At 40.5% G+C, this 15651-nt stretch overlaps 1 pseudogene; it reads left to right on the top strand.

Annotated features, from left to right (window-relative positions):
- The first annotated feature begins 204 nt into the window (after positions 1 to 204).
- LOC100426405 (glyceraldehyde-3-phosphate dehydrogenase-like) overlaps positions 205 to 15651 on the top strand; it is a 52314-nt pseudogene continuing 36867 nt past the window's right edge.

Here is a 15651-nt window from a genome sequence, read left to right as displayed (position 1 = left end):
AGTCTGTATAAGAGGGACCCACATTGTCCATCATGTCTATTGTATTTTTATTGATTCCACAAATATTTACTGAGTACCTCTAATGTGGCCAGACATTGTTCTGAGCACAGGGGATATATCAGGGAATTTTAAATCCACTCTCAGATTCTTCTCAACCATGATGAATAATGCCTGGAAGAGGGGAAGAAATAATGGAAACCTACAATGGTGGCCCCAAGGCAGGCAGTCCTTGGACTCCCTGGACTGCGGCTGTCCTTGACCTCACTGCTGGGGCACGTAAAAAGAACGACTCAGAGCCTGACAGGCCACAGTGAGTACAAAGCCTCCAGATTCCAAGGTGGACAAAACTCACCAAGCAGGTTATTAATCTTGATTCCATGATGGGTGTAATTGAGAAACAAGGCATCAATTCAGACCTCATGCTGGAAATGAATGTGAAAGACATTACCAACATCCAAGAATTCTGTGCTGTCATGAGAACAGGAAACTAAGACTGACAAAAATAAATAAATATTTGAGTATATAGATAAGGATATCATACTCATGTTATGTCCAGATTAAGTTACTACATTTCAAATTCCAACTTTTAATGTATTTTAAACTTTCTTATAAGACTTTGATGATATAAACCTGTGTGCTTGAGCCATCACATACCATAACCCTATCTGATGTCTTAGTAACATGTATAAGGTAACTCCCTTAATAATTTATGGTCAGTGCCAAAAATAATATTAGCCTTAAAAATGCAATTATTGATACTACTGTGAATAAAAAGATTACAGTGGTAGTAATAATAACTAGCCATTTGTAGTGTACTCCATGCTAGTAAACTATAAATGGCTAGTTATTGTGCTAATGATACACTTTTAATTATACTTTACATTTCATAAATTATTCAGTCCTCACAATAACCTATGAAGTGCCGTTATTATTATTGTTATTATTATCATTGAGATGAAGTCTGGCTCTGTCGCCCAGGCTGGAGTGCAGTGGCGCGATCTTGGCTTACTGCAAGCTCCGCCTCCCGGGTTCACACCATTCTCCTGCCTCAGCCTCCTGAGTAGCTGGGACTACAGGTGCCCGCCACCACGCCCAGTTAATTTAATGTATTTTTAGTAGAGACGGGGTTTCACCGTGTTATCCAGGATGGTCTCGATCTCCTGAGCTCGTGAGCCGCCCACCTCAGCCCCCCAAAGTGCTCGGATTACAGGCATGAGCCACCGTGCCTGGCCTATCATGCCCATTTTATAAATGAAAAGCTGAGACACAGAAGAAGTTCAATAAAGAATTTCTGCTGGACTTTATAAAAATTGACATTAACATGAAGTTAAGTTTGACTATACCTCTCTTAGAAAAAGATATTAGGAAATGACTCCTCTTCTTCTACTTCTGACTGTCTGTCCTTCTTTCTTTTCCCCAGGTACCCCAAAGTCCCTCTTGCCTCAGGACTTTTGACTTTGCTGTTTCCTCTGCCTGGAATTGGCTTTTCCCATACATCTGTGTGACTTGTTCCTTGCTCCCTTTTCTTTGCTCCCTTCTGGTCTCTCCTCAAATAGTCCAGATTATTGACATCTTCCCTTGACTCCTCCATAAAAATAGCACCCACCTTTTTGATACTCCCTGTCTTCCTTACTCTGCTTAACTTCTGCACTTATCCCTCTACTGACTTGATATAGATTTATTAGTTTATTTACAGATTTTTTAAATGTCCCCTTACTAGTATGGGTATATTAAGTTCTATGAAAGAAGGGACTCTGCCTGCTTTGTTCACTGCTGTGTTTCCAGCCCTTGGAAAAGTACTTGGAATTCATCAACAAATGAAAGATTTAAAGAAAATAACAATACATATACCCAAACATTAGAGTTATCTTTTGGAAAGATTAATTTGTTAACTTTTTGAGAGTTTTAATCAGATAAGAGAACCACATTACTTTGTTTGAGAATGATTTTACTTTAGCTGCTTGTAACCAATATACTAACATATGACAAGTTTCATGACTTCAGCAAATATTTATCTGAAAGAGCCATAAGTAACTCAAGGATCTTACATTATAAAGTCCTACTCATAGCGTGGTTCCCTTTCTTGGATTTCTGGGCTCTGCTAGTTTAGAGGCCTTCGTAACTTAAGGAAGAATGCTTCTTCCAAGGAACACAATTTTATCATAGAAGTAAAAGTGAAGCCTCTGGTCATTTGCCTCTGTTACTTTCAACGGGTAAATAAAGGATAGTTGCAGCGTTGGCTGGGGTGTTTGTCAAAGATCACCCTGTGCTGTAGAGGCAGGAGAAGTAGTCCAGGGAGTCCTAAGGCAAACCTCCTGACATTCAGGGGCAGGTTAGTAGACAATCACAGCTTGACCCTGCCCATGCTACCAAGGGTGTACTTACATCAGTAATAAATGTTGGAATCACGCCAAACAATCAGAACAACCCAATCAGCCAAAGTTTTAGAGTAAGGGAAAGGGAACAAATCCCCATGGCCTTGTAAGTATTCTAATAAGACGTCTCTAATGAAAAAAAAAAAAAATCTTAAATTATTTCCTTCCTTCTTTAAAGTAGAGGGGTGAACATTTTCTGTGATTGTTTTTTTCTTTCATCGATTCACCAAATGCTGACTAGATAAGAAAACAAATACTGCTCCCCTTAACCTGTGTATTCTATGAACCTCACAAAATACCTATAACAAAATGAGATCTGTTTTTCTGATAAAATCAATCTCTGCCTCCTGGGTTCAAGTGATTCTCCCACCTCAGCCTCCTGAGTAGCTGGGACTATAGGTGCATGCCACCACGCCCAGCTAATTTTTTGTATTTTTAGTAGAGACGGGGTTTCATCATGTTAGCCAGGATGGTATAGATCTCCTGAGCTTGTGATCCGCCCACCTTGGCCTCCCAAAGTGCTGGGATTACAGGTGTGAGCCACCACGCCCGACCCATTCTCTTTTATTTTATAAGGAAATCCCAGCCCAGCTTTCCCAGGGATTACAGTTAGTCATTGGCCTGACTAGACTGGAACCAAGACCGGGGCCCCTTCTACACTAATGTTTTAAAATCTCAATGTTTCAAAATCTCTGTAAACCTATGAAATTAAACAGGAGCACCTGCCTCAATCATTCTTAGTTTAATGAGTAACTATTTGAGCTATACTAACATGTTGAAATATGAAATTTGTTCTACAAATTTACTTGTATAATTTTGGAGGTCCAATTTATTGTTACTAAAAATTAATGGCCCTAAACGATGGATGGTTTAACACAGAACCAATGAGGAGCTTGGGTTGCTCTCGAAGTAGAAAGTTGTCTGCAGGCATCTGGAACACACACACACACGCACACGCACGTGCACACATTAAGGCTTTTCTCTAAGGGAGAAGGCTGGCTGGCTTTAGGAAGGAGTAGAGCCCATTGGAAACACTACTAATCTTTCTTTATCTACCCACTGAGCAAGTACTGCTGAACTCTCTGAGAAACAATGTTACCACTAGTGACTTAGTGACTTCAATGAGTGTTTATCTTTCCAACTACATATTTATGTAGGGGTGGCTGCCTGTGGCATGCTTGCCAGAGAATTGAGAAGTGATTGCTTGTAAAAGTTGGAAAATATTTGGTTTAGAAACCTGTTTTTAAATTCACTCAAGATAACATTACATTTTATAGCATTATAAGAACTATTATCATCCAACCATTTAGATACTCGAATTTAAATGATTTTATTGTGAAATTATCTCAATAGCTGACAACGTGTGGTTTAAACTAGAAGAAGGAAAACACAAGAGAAAGTAGTACTATGAGTTAATAATTCTATAATATTGGTGTCTAGAAATGTCTATAGATGCTTTTACTTCAAAGAGCTTCAAAAATATTGATTGTCACTGATGTATTGACACCCTTTACCTTATTCTTCTTGATGACATATTCAGTTTAGGATACTCATGAATGCAATTAAATTTTGTCTGGGAGCTACATGGTACTAGAATATATGAGGTCACAGACATAACCATATATCCTACTAGCCAAAAAACTGATGAAATACCTGTTACATAATGTCATTGAAACCATCAGCTTAGTAGACTCAGGGTGGAGAACAGATAGAAAGGCAAACAAGGCATGAAGACAGTAAGTTGCCTTGCTTAGGAGTTAGCGTGAATTGGCTGCAAGGTGAGAAGTGCTTTAGATCTCTTCTGTGAGTTGATGAAGACAATACTGCTTAGCAATCTGACTTCTAGTAACTTCCTCCTGGGTAATGACTAAGAACCAAGAAGAGGGGAAAAAGATCTCCATTCAGGAAAAATGACTAAAAGGTAAAACAAGCCTACTAAAAAAACAGAATCCAAGGAAATGAGTAGACCAGTAGGCAAGTGGTCTTATCCAGACCTTGGAGTTGCTTAGTGAGTCAAAAAATATAAGCATAGGATGTGGATCGAGGGACAGTGGATTCCAGAAGTACACTGTGAAGATGTTTCACAGAGAGCTGGCATTTTAATTTACACAGCTTTTCTTGAACACCAACAAGTCAGTGAAACGGAGCTGCCAGATGCCAATAACAATGTTGTATTCATGAATCAGTATCTGAAGTGCTATGAAAACTGAAGGTAGTTTTTGGTAGTGGAGACAGGGCTTTGGGGAAGAGGAAAAGATAAAGGACACAAAGATCACAGCTTACGGAAAATTTCTTGAGAACAAAGTAGACTACTGATTTATCTAACAATGCGTTATAGGTTGAACTGTGTTTGCCACCTCCATTCTACCAAACTCGTATGTTAAAGTCCTAACACCCAGTACCTCAGAATGTGACTATATTGGAAATAGGGGCTTCAAATGGGGTACTTCAATTAAAATGAGGTCATTAGCGCATGCAGCCCCTCGCCAATGACCGGTGTCTTTAAAAGAAGAGGTGATTAGGACGCCAACACACACAGAGGGAAGACCATGTGAAGACACAGGGAGAGATGGCCGTCTATCTACAAGTTGAGAGAGTCCTCAGAAGAAACCAACCACAGTGACACCTCGATGTCAGACTTTTAGCCTCTGGAACTGTAAGAATATGAATTTCTGTTGTTTAAGCCACCCAGTCTGCAGTACTGTGTTATGGCAGTCCTAGCAAAGTAACACATAAGGCAACACCATTCAAATTATAGGAATTAAATAATAACAGCACTGATGGGTTCTAGTTGGAACCAAGACCATCCTCTTCCCTTCCCTGTAGAAGTGTTAGTCCAACTGTGGCTGAAAATTGCCATTATCTACCTTGTTAAGTGGGGCATTTCTTCCTAATATTCACAAGTCACAATGAGTCAATATCACTCCTACTCTGGGGTGTGGCCCAGGATAAGGCATCACATCCATTGTAATATTGTCATTAAAATGAGAAGGCAGGATGTTTACAAGCCTAGTGCTCTGTAAGTAAAGAATTTTCAGTGGGAGGAGATTGATTCATTTCTGCTCAGAGTTGAAGGGAGAGGAGGAGTTAGTATGGCAGTTTTAGGGATACTGTTGCTGCCATTGCAATTAGTATTGGTGGCTAGTTAATAATACTAATTCCATCACCCTGCTTAGTTTATAATATGAGCTCAATAAGCATTATTTTTTTTGGTTCTATAGCATTTCACAGTATACAAAGCTCTGCTACACACATTATCTCAGTCTTCAAAACAAGTCTGTGAAATATGAATTATTGTTATCATCTTTATTCAGCTACTAAGAAACCTGTATTTCAAGGAAGGTGAACTATTTACTCAAAATTACACAACAAGTTAATAGAAGAGATTGAACTCAAAGCAGGGTCACCTGTCTCCTCACGCAGGACTCTCTCCAACATAACCACCAACTGTAGGTCGTTAGTTCTATTCCTCCCAATAAGTTTTAAATAATCCATTTTAATCAAGGAATGACATTTTCTGTATTCATCAAATATTCTTGATAATGAAGAGCTTCGATATTTATTACACAGATTGTACCTACCCTACAAATATTACATGATAAACACTTTGCACATACAAATGGGCAGAGAAGGAGAATCCCCCAGAACCCCTTCATAAGTTACTTCCCTTCTACTGAACTTGGGTCAGAATTTCTTAAGAATAATTGCTTAGGAGATACTTTCTCTTACATAAATACAGAGTTCCAATTTAACCAATACCCAGAAACAGATTTAACAATATTAATCTTCATATATTCTATGGTTTACTTTTTATTTTACTTTGTGTATGTTTGTGTGTGGAATAGGGAAGCAACATTGCTTCTATAGGAATATACTTTTCAGGTTTTTTATGCTAGACTTAAAAGCAAACTTTTTGAAACATAATTCATTCATTGGATGGAGACTGAAAATTAAGAATTTTCAAAGAATTGATTTATGATCCTCTCAAACCAATCCTTTTATGATTCAGAAGGCACTTCAAGAATCTTGGCTGGGCCGGGCACAGTGGCTCACACCTGTAATCTCAGCACTTTGGAGGCTGAGGCAGGCAGATCATGAGGTCAGGAGATGGAGATTATCCTTGCCAACATGGTGAAACCCCATCTCTACTAAAAATGCAAAAATTAGCTGGGCGTGGTGGTATGCACCACCAACTACTCAGGAGGCTGAGGCAGGAAAATCACTTGAACCCTGGAGGCGGAAGTTGCAGTGAGCCGAGATCGCACCACTGCACTCCAGCCTGGCAACAGAGCGAGACTCCGTCTCAAAAAAAAAAAAAAAAAAAAAAAGAATCCTGGCTGGGCGCAGTAGCTTATGCCTGTAATCTCAGCACTTTGGGAAGCTAAGATGGGAGGAGTGCTTGAACCCAGGATTTTGAGACCAGCCTGGGCAACATAGGGCAACCCTGTCTCCACAAAAGTAAAAAAAAATTAGCTGAGCATAGTGGCACATGCCTGTGGTCCCACCTACTTGGGAAGCTGAAGTAGGAGGATTGCTTGGGCTTGGGAGTTCAAGCTTGCAGTGAGCTGTGATTGTTTCACTGCACTCGTTTCACTGCACTCAAACCTGGGTGACAGAGGGAGATTCCGTCTCAAGAAGAAGGAGAAGAAGGAGAAGGAGATGAAAAGCTTGCAATGTATCTATGACACATGCGACATTATCCCAATGATATATGCCCTATAAGAGCAGCAAGGACTAGTTAATAGGCACTGGATGATGACAGAGTGTTGCCAACATTGCATAGGTAGTCTTGCCCTATTGGAAATCTTATCAGAACCCCTGAGAGCACCGGAATGAAGTTCAGTATATGCACTGATTTGATAACTCACGCCATACCTTTTCTTTTTTAGAGAAGGAAGATGATGATATAAGCTCCGATCAGGGATGTTGGATTCTGGTGATGGACAACCAAGTGTTAGGTATGATATGACAAAGTATTAAAACAGCAGCTGAAAACTCAAAACCTTAGACAAACAGAGAGACAAGACCTCCTGCAGGAAGCATCCATTCCTACTTAGCTCCATACCACTGTGGTCATGGTTAAAGTGACTGTTCCTAATTTGCCCTGGACAATTTCAGTTAACACTAATCGTTCAGGTAAAATTATTAATAGACCCTCCTCTCAGTCTCAAAAGTGTGCCAATTTGCACAATACAGTAAATGTGTACTCTAGTCATAGGAGAACTTATGCTCAATATTGCCTGGTCTCTCCATTTTTTAAGCCAGAAATTTGGATTTTTATAGAACATTTCTGAATTTTTTAATGTGGTAAATAAATTCCAAATTTTTAAAGTTGTCCAGGCCAAAAAAAAAAAAAAAAAAAAATGAGAGGTGGAATCTGGCTTGAGAGCTGCTAGTCTGTCACCTGTAAGTTAGAAACTCTAGCTGATACTACAGTGTTCTTTGCCTTCCCTCTTTGGAGACCTTCTCTCTCATGGGCTAGTGAGAGAGGGTCTTAGGGGGAATCCCACAGGGGAAAGCCTTCTGCTTTAGGCAGTTCCACTGGTAATCACGGCAAGGCCCAGGAGACAACAGGCCTGATAGGGGCAGTTTAGGCCAGTTGTTCGAGGCCTTAGTAATGATTATAGCTAGCACTTCCCATGTGGTAAGGTCTTACATAGATTATCTTATTTACTCTTCACAATTGCCTATAAGGAAGATATTACAATCTCCATTGCTCTGATGAGGAAACTGAGACTTAAAGAGACTAATTAGTTTGAATGAGGTCACCCAGCTAGTAAGTGGCAAAACCAAGGATCTGAACTCATGTCAGATTTGACTCAAAAAACCCACATCTTTATCCTCTGTGTCTGCTGCTTCCCACTGTAGACAGATCAAGTTTTTCTTTCCATTGGGGTGTTTTTCATTTGGGTGAGTCATTTTTGAGCTCTTGTCACCATGGAAAATCATAAAGTCTTGACTCTGAGTCTGCAAGAAGATATTTTCTTGTTTTCATTCAGGTATGTAGAACACAGGCCAAGTGGTTCAGCACAAATCTCTAGAACAAGGCGGGGTGGGGGCAGTCAGTGGGGTTTAGGGCCAAACTCCCAAGTAGTCATAAGCAGTGTTCTTTTACTAGGTGTCTGTTCCTTTGGCCTAGATTCTTTGGAACTCTGCCAGTAATGGGCAGCTGGTCAAAGATTTGAGGTTTCACAGTTTCAGTCATCTCTGTGACCTGTATCCATTTTAGAAATACAATTAATGAATATAACTCATCCAACAGAGACTAGGAAAAGCATAGAATTTTTGTTCTAGTATTAATTTGACCAAAGATTGGACATGTTATAGTGGATCAAGTAATGTCCCCCTAAAATGCATGTCTACCCAGAACTTTAGGATGTGATCTCGTTTGGAAATAGGGTCTTTGCAGATGTAATTAGTTCTAATGAGGTCATAGTGGATTAGGGTGGGACTTAATCCAATGACTGTTGTCCGTACAAGAAGAGAAAACAGAGACACAAGGGGAAGTTAGCTGTATAAAGAAAGAGGTAGAAATGGGAGCAATGTACCTGTAAGCCGAGGAACACCAAGGATTGCCGGCAACCACCAGAAGCTAGGCAGAGGCAAGGAAGGATTCATCTCTAGGGACTACAGAGGGAGCATGGGCCTGCCTTGCCTCCAGAACTGTGAGAGAATCCATTTCTGTTGTTTTAAGTGATGCAAGTTTGTGGTAGTTTGTTAAAGCAGCCACAGGAAACTAATACACATGATAAAGAAAAAAAATTAAATACTAAAATGCCCTTTCAAGATGAAATAGAAATCTGTGTTGGAAGTCTAAATTTGAAAGCTCTCAAGTCAAAAGTTCAGAAAGCATTTTCTGACTCACTGTTTGTTGACTGAAGAATAAACTTTCCAGAGAGGAAAAGTGTTCTCCCTGCATAATGCAAAAGTCTCTATGGCGTTTCTGTAGAGGACTAGAGGCATTCCATGTGTTGATTCAAAATGGCTTAGTTCTGATCTAGTCCTGAGTAAGACTTGCTTGTGTTTAGTAAGTCCATCTACCAATATCTACCACCACTTGCCATGTCATCACAAGCCTAAAATCTGTTATGCCTGGGGCGAGCCGTGGACATTCAAGTGTGCATTATATGGTAGGCTTTTCCCATTCTCTGCCATGTTTGCCCTGTCTATCTGAGTGGTTTCTGACTCAGTTTCCCTTTTGAGACTATGATTCTGACAACCAAACCAGCTTTCATTTCTCTAAAAACAGATCCCTTCCTTACTCTTACCCCTGGAGGGGCCCTGCCTCAAATCTGATGGACTCTTTGCATTGGAGAGGGATTTCTTACACTTTCAATTTTGGAATGCCCAGAGCCACTCTGAAGACAGCTGGTCACAAGCTCCTATATCCCAACCTCAGCTGATTCAACCAAATTTGGGTGTCTTGTCCAAAAGCAGCTCATCCGTAAGCCTGTCAGTGTTCTATGGAGTAATCTGGCAAGGAAGCTTTACTTAATGAAGGAAAGAATAATCAATAGCATCAATAGGACCTTCTGTCTTGGAAAGTTTAAATAGAATGCTTTGTTGGGGTATGGGTGCCCAGCTGTTGGTAATAGTTAGAGAGATTGGAAAGACACACAGAGAAAGAAATCATGTGGTAGCACGTGCCATTAGTGAGCTGAGGCCATGAGACAAAAATGAAGGAAGTTGGCTGGTAGTGGCAGGAATAGTAAAACAGAGACAAGAACAGCTGCATCATCATAAAAGTGGCAGAGCATTAGGGCAGCTGATGCTGGTGTCTGAGGGCCACAGGATAACTCAAACTGCATTGTGTTCTAAAGCAGCTTCTATCTTGTAAATGATGTTCTGGTCTCTGTGAGGCATAGCTGTGCAGCTGTTGAGTGCTTCCTGACTTCCTTACATCCTCCTGTGTATCCCTGCAATACCAGCTTCCTAGTTCTGCACCCCCATTAACTAAGGTAAATGCATCTCTGTTCTTGAAACATTGAAAAACAAGGCCATGAAACCACCATCTGCCGCTACCGAATTCCATCCAACTGGACTTCCTGGAAACAATCCAGAGATTCTGAATGTACACTCTCCTCTTAGACATTAACACTTGGAAAGTCCCTTACTATTGCTTGGCCAGACCTTCTTACCTCAGCTCTGTTGCTTACCCTTTTCCAGTTTGCCTGCTGCAGAAGCTCGGACATGCTTTATAAATCAAGGCACATAGGTTATTATAACACTGATCTCATTTAATGTAATTTTGTCTCCATAATTGAACATAATGAAGTAATAAACACTTATTTGTGTTTACTATAACAAGTTTGGGTCTCATTTGGCTTTACTGTGTTATGCGTGCAGGTCAAGTATAGCTACATCTCAACAAAATTAAGAAGATTTTGTAGTTTAGAAGTAAGGTTAAGATTTGGGATCTTGACATGATCCTATGCCTAGAAAACCTCATAGTCTTGACCTGAAAGCTCCTTAAGCTGATAAACAATTTCAGCAGTCTCAGGATACAAAATCAACATACAAAAATGACTAGCATTCCTATTCGCCAACAACAGTCAAGCTGAGAACCAAATCAGGAATGCAATTGCATTCACAATTGCCACAAAAATAATAAAATACCTAAGAATACAGCTAACAAGGGCGGTGAAAGATCTCTATAAGGAGAACTACACAACATTGCTCAAAGCAATCAGAGATGACACAAACAAATGGAAAAACGTCCCATGCTCATGGATAAGAAGAATCAAAATAATTTAATAGGCGATATTGCCTAAAGCAATTTATAGATTCAATTCTATTCTTACCAAACTACCAATGATGTTCTTCACAGAACTAGAAAAAAACTATTTTAAACTTCGTATGGAACCATAAAAAAAGCCTTAATAAGCAAGGCAATCCTAAGCAAAAAGAAGAATGCTGGAGGCATCACACTAGCCAACTTCAAACTATACTACAGGGTTACAGTAACCAAAACAGCATGGAACGCGTACAAAAACTGACACATAGACCAATGGAATAAAACAGATTGCTGAGAAAAAAGGCCACACACCTATAACCATCTGATCTTTGACAAAGCAAGCTGACGAAAACAAGCAATGAGGAAAGGACTCCCTAGTGAATAAATGATTCTGGGATAACTGGCTAGCCATATGCAGAAGATTGAAACTGGACCCCTTCTTTATACCATATATAAAAATCAACTAAGGATGGATTAAAGACTTAAATGTAAAACCCAAAACTATGAAAACCCTGGAAGACAATGTAGGCGAATACCATTCTAGATACAGGAAAGGGAAAATATTTCATGACGAAGATGACAAAAGCTATTGCAACAAAAGCAAAACTTGACAAATGGAAATTAAACTAAAGAGCTTCTATACAGCAAAACAAACTATCAATAGAGTAAACAGATAACCTACAGAATGGAAGAAAATGTTTGCAAACTATGCATCTGACAAAGGTCTGATATCCAGCATCTATACGGAACTTAAGCAAATTTACAACAAAAAAACCAACAACCCACTTAAAAAGTGAGCAAAGAACATGAACAGACATTTCAGAAGAAGACATATATGCAGCCAATAAGTATATGAAAAAAACTTAACATCACTGATCACTAGAGAAATGCAAATCAAAACCACAATGAGATACCATCTCACACCAGCCAGAATGGCTATTACAAAAAAGTCAAAAAAATGACAGTTGCTGGCAAGGTTGTGGAGAAAAAGAGACACTTACACATTGTTCAGCCATTTTGGAAAACAATTCTATAAGATCTAAAAACAGAACTACCATTCAACCCAGCAATTCCATTACTGGATATACACCCAAAGGAATATAAATCGTTTTACCGTAAAGACACATGCACACATATATTCATATGCAGCACTAATCACAGTAGCAAAGACATGGAATCAACCTAAATGGCCATCAATGGTAATCTGGATAAAGAAAATGTGGTACATATACACCAAGAATACTATGCAGCCATAGAAAAGAACAAGATCATGTCCTTTGTGGGAACATGGATGAAGCTGAAGGCCATTATCCTTAGCAAAGTAACATAGGAACAGAAAATCAAATCCTGCATGTTCTCAGTTATAAGTGGGAACTAAATGATGAGAACACATGGACACATAGAGGAAAACAACAGACACAGGGGCCTATTGGAGGGTGGAGGTTGAGAAGAGGGACAAGATCAGGAAAAATAAATAGGTAGTAGGCTTAATACCTGAGTGACGAAATAATCTGTAAAACAAACCGCTGTGACACAAATTTACCTATATAACAAACCTGCACATGTACTCCTGAACTTAAAAGTTAAAAAAAAAAAGGTTTGGGGTCTTGTGCATCTGGTTTTTATCTGCAATCAGAAAATGCAGTGCTCTAACAATGTTAGACATCATGCAGACCATGTACTCATGCATAATTATGAAATACCAAATGAGGCAGCAGAGCCCTTCAGTGTAATAAATTACATTCCCTTCCCTATTTCCCCTTGGGTTTTACATAATATGTTTATGTTTTCTGCTTATAATAATACAAGATTCATTTTAGAAAATTGGTTAGAATTCTAAAATAATATATAATATCACTATCTGTGATAGTGACTATTAATACCTTGATATTTTTCCTTTCAGTCAATGTTTCCTCCTGTGTGGATATATGTAAATTTTTCACAAAATTGAAATTATTCCATATATACCACTGTGTACTTTGGTTTGTTCTGTCATTTTTCACTTAGCATTTTATAATATAAACATTTTCCCATGCCATTCAAGAGCATGATTTAACGTGGCCACATAATAGTTCATTTTGTAGAAGTTCCTTACTTTAGCCAGTTAAAAGTTCTCTATCATTGAGTGCTTGTATAGTTCCCAATGTTCTTTGGGTAGAAATAACACAGTGGTGAGCATCCTTATAATAAAGCTGAGCTTGCATCAATCCTATTTCCCTAGTTGAGATCCCTAGAAGTATAAGTTTTGGGTCAAAGGCTGGGTATATTTTTATAACTCTTCGTACGTAATGCCAAATTGATCTCCAGAAAGAACAAACTTATTCACAATCTTGGCAGTAGCATATTGGCAGTAGCTGTAGTGAGATGGCGGTAGAATGGCCATGTGACTACGGCAGCCCTTGATTTCTTCCATGATGTAGCACAATTCTCGTTGAGGCTCAGGAGTTCTTTGGTTCCTCACTGAGTCTTTTTGCATTAGATTCTGTGTTAATTCTCATCTCATCTCCATTATTCATGGTTGGTGCTCAACCATCCAAAGCCTGCACCTTCCGTCCCAAGACTGAGAAGACTCCATTTGGGAAGAACATCAACAGCCCTCCCCTACTAGTCAGTTGGGGTCTGGAAATGGTCTTTGGCTCACAGGCCAAAACTTAAGACAGAGATGCTTCAGTGTGTTCAGGCAGTGGTTCTCCCTAATGCCCCTGGATGCCCATTTATGGCAGCCTTCCACTTGCCTCTTTTGGGCTCTTGAGTTCACTCAGGGGACTTCCATCCTATATTCTGCCATCAAGCTGATATCTGCTTTCTCTGCATCATCTCGGCCTGCCTTATTACCTGGGGCTGGGTCACCTACTCATCTCTTGCTCTTCTCCACCTCCTACTAGATAGACTTCCCTGGATGATTTAGCTTTGCATGTCACAATCCTCCATCTCACCCCATCTCCGGTCTTTGCCAAGGCCACTGAGGCCATTCCCTTATGCTACTCTCCTGTATTAGTTGTTGCTTTGACTTTGACATCTGTGAAATGGAGCTATATTTTCTATGCATTTGCTTACTCTTGGTCCCTTATTGCCACCCCCTCCTTTAGGTTGCCACTTCTGCCCTAGCTTTGCCCCTGACTCTGGTGACTCCCCTTCACTTTGGTGCAAGGCTTTACTATTCCCAGCATGCCCTGGCCTGTATGTTACAAGCCTGGTGAGAAACTGATACTTCAAGACTTTGCTTCAGAATACAAAAGGAGTGTATTAATTATGCATAGAAGGGCCGTGGCAGTTTGCCAGTTACATCTTAACGAACTCTATGCCACTCCCCAGACATCCCAGCCCTGCCCTACTTCTGTTAGGTCCTTCCTGACTCGCTTTGTTGAAGCTCCATCTCTGGCTTCAGAATCTTAACTTGCCTTCTGACCTCTGGCCCACCATATGGTATCTCAATGCCCAGTTTGGCTCCCCTTCTGCCTTGGCATTGCTGACCGGGTCTGGCTTCCCTGTGAGCTGAATCTGTAAGCTGCCCTGGCAGGCATGACCTCGCATTCCTGATGGGCTTGCTTCCTCCTTGGCTCTGGCCCTGCTCCAGAAGCCATGTGGATAGGATATTTTAACCCCCCCAATTTCAATTTTCTCTTGAGAACATGGGGCCTAACACGTGAGTATGGGCAGTCCAGTCTCAGACCATCCTTCTTCCAGCAAATCCTTTCCAGGGACATGCCTTGGGAAGGAAAGTGGATAATAGGGGCAGCCACTCAGAACTGAAGAAACTCTAAGAAATAAACCAGCAGTTATTGCCTGGAATGCCCTGATCATCCCTCTATAGTGTGTTCTTACCCAGTTCTACGTTACCAATTTTGAAAAGCTACCAAGGTGCTTTTATCTATCAGTTGCGGGGGGTCTCCCGCCTTGCTACTGCTTCTACTCCCCAGACTCCAGTGACTTTTTCCTTAGACCTATTGCTGAATGTCTGAATCACCCTGCTTCAAGGGTGGGGGTGCTGGTCACCTTAGTGGGTTCTACAAGGTGAGGGGCTGTGGGGGCTATTTCACCAGAGGGAATGGGGGAGCACAAAATCAGGAGGGTGAGGAAATGTTTCTTGGTTCATGGGAGCCAAAGTCCAAAAATCCATGAGCATCTGGTGCCCCTCCGCTCTAGCAGCTGCTATAGACTTGGCATAGAACAAGCATGTGAATGCAGGGAGACTAGGAAGAAACATTGCTTTTGTTTCTGGCCTATTGTATGAGCCAGCAGGGCAAGGCACATGGTGGTGTTCTTTCTGGTCAAGCTGCATTTGATTAAAGGAAACCAAAACCTACTTAGGGTTCAGGCAACTGCAATAAGAGGAAGAACTGGCCCTTCTCTAGCAATGCTGGCAGGAAAATAGAAAATGACAGGCAAATGGACTGTCATGTCCAGAGCAGTGAGTCAGCCAGGCTCAAAAGCCAGGTATTGAATGAACACTGGTCACTGTCATTCTGTTCCTTCTATGGCATGCTTATTCCTTGGTTTCCTCCTGATTACAAAAAGACTAGGAACTCCTGGGGCCCATGC

Source organism: Macaca mulatta, chromosome 1 (genome assembly GCF_049350105.2).
Source record: "Macaca mulatta isolate MMU2019108-1 chromosome 1, T2T-MMU8v2.0, whole genome shotgun sequence".
In the NCBI taxonomy this organism is placed as follows: domain Eukaryota; kingdom Metazoa; phylum Chordata; class Mammalia; order Primates; family Cercopithecidae; genus Macaca; species Macaca mulatta.
The sequence above is the reverse complement of the archived record's forward strand: the minus strand, read 5'-3'. Positions and strand labels throughout refer to the sequence as shown.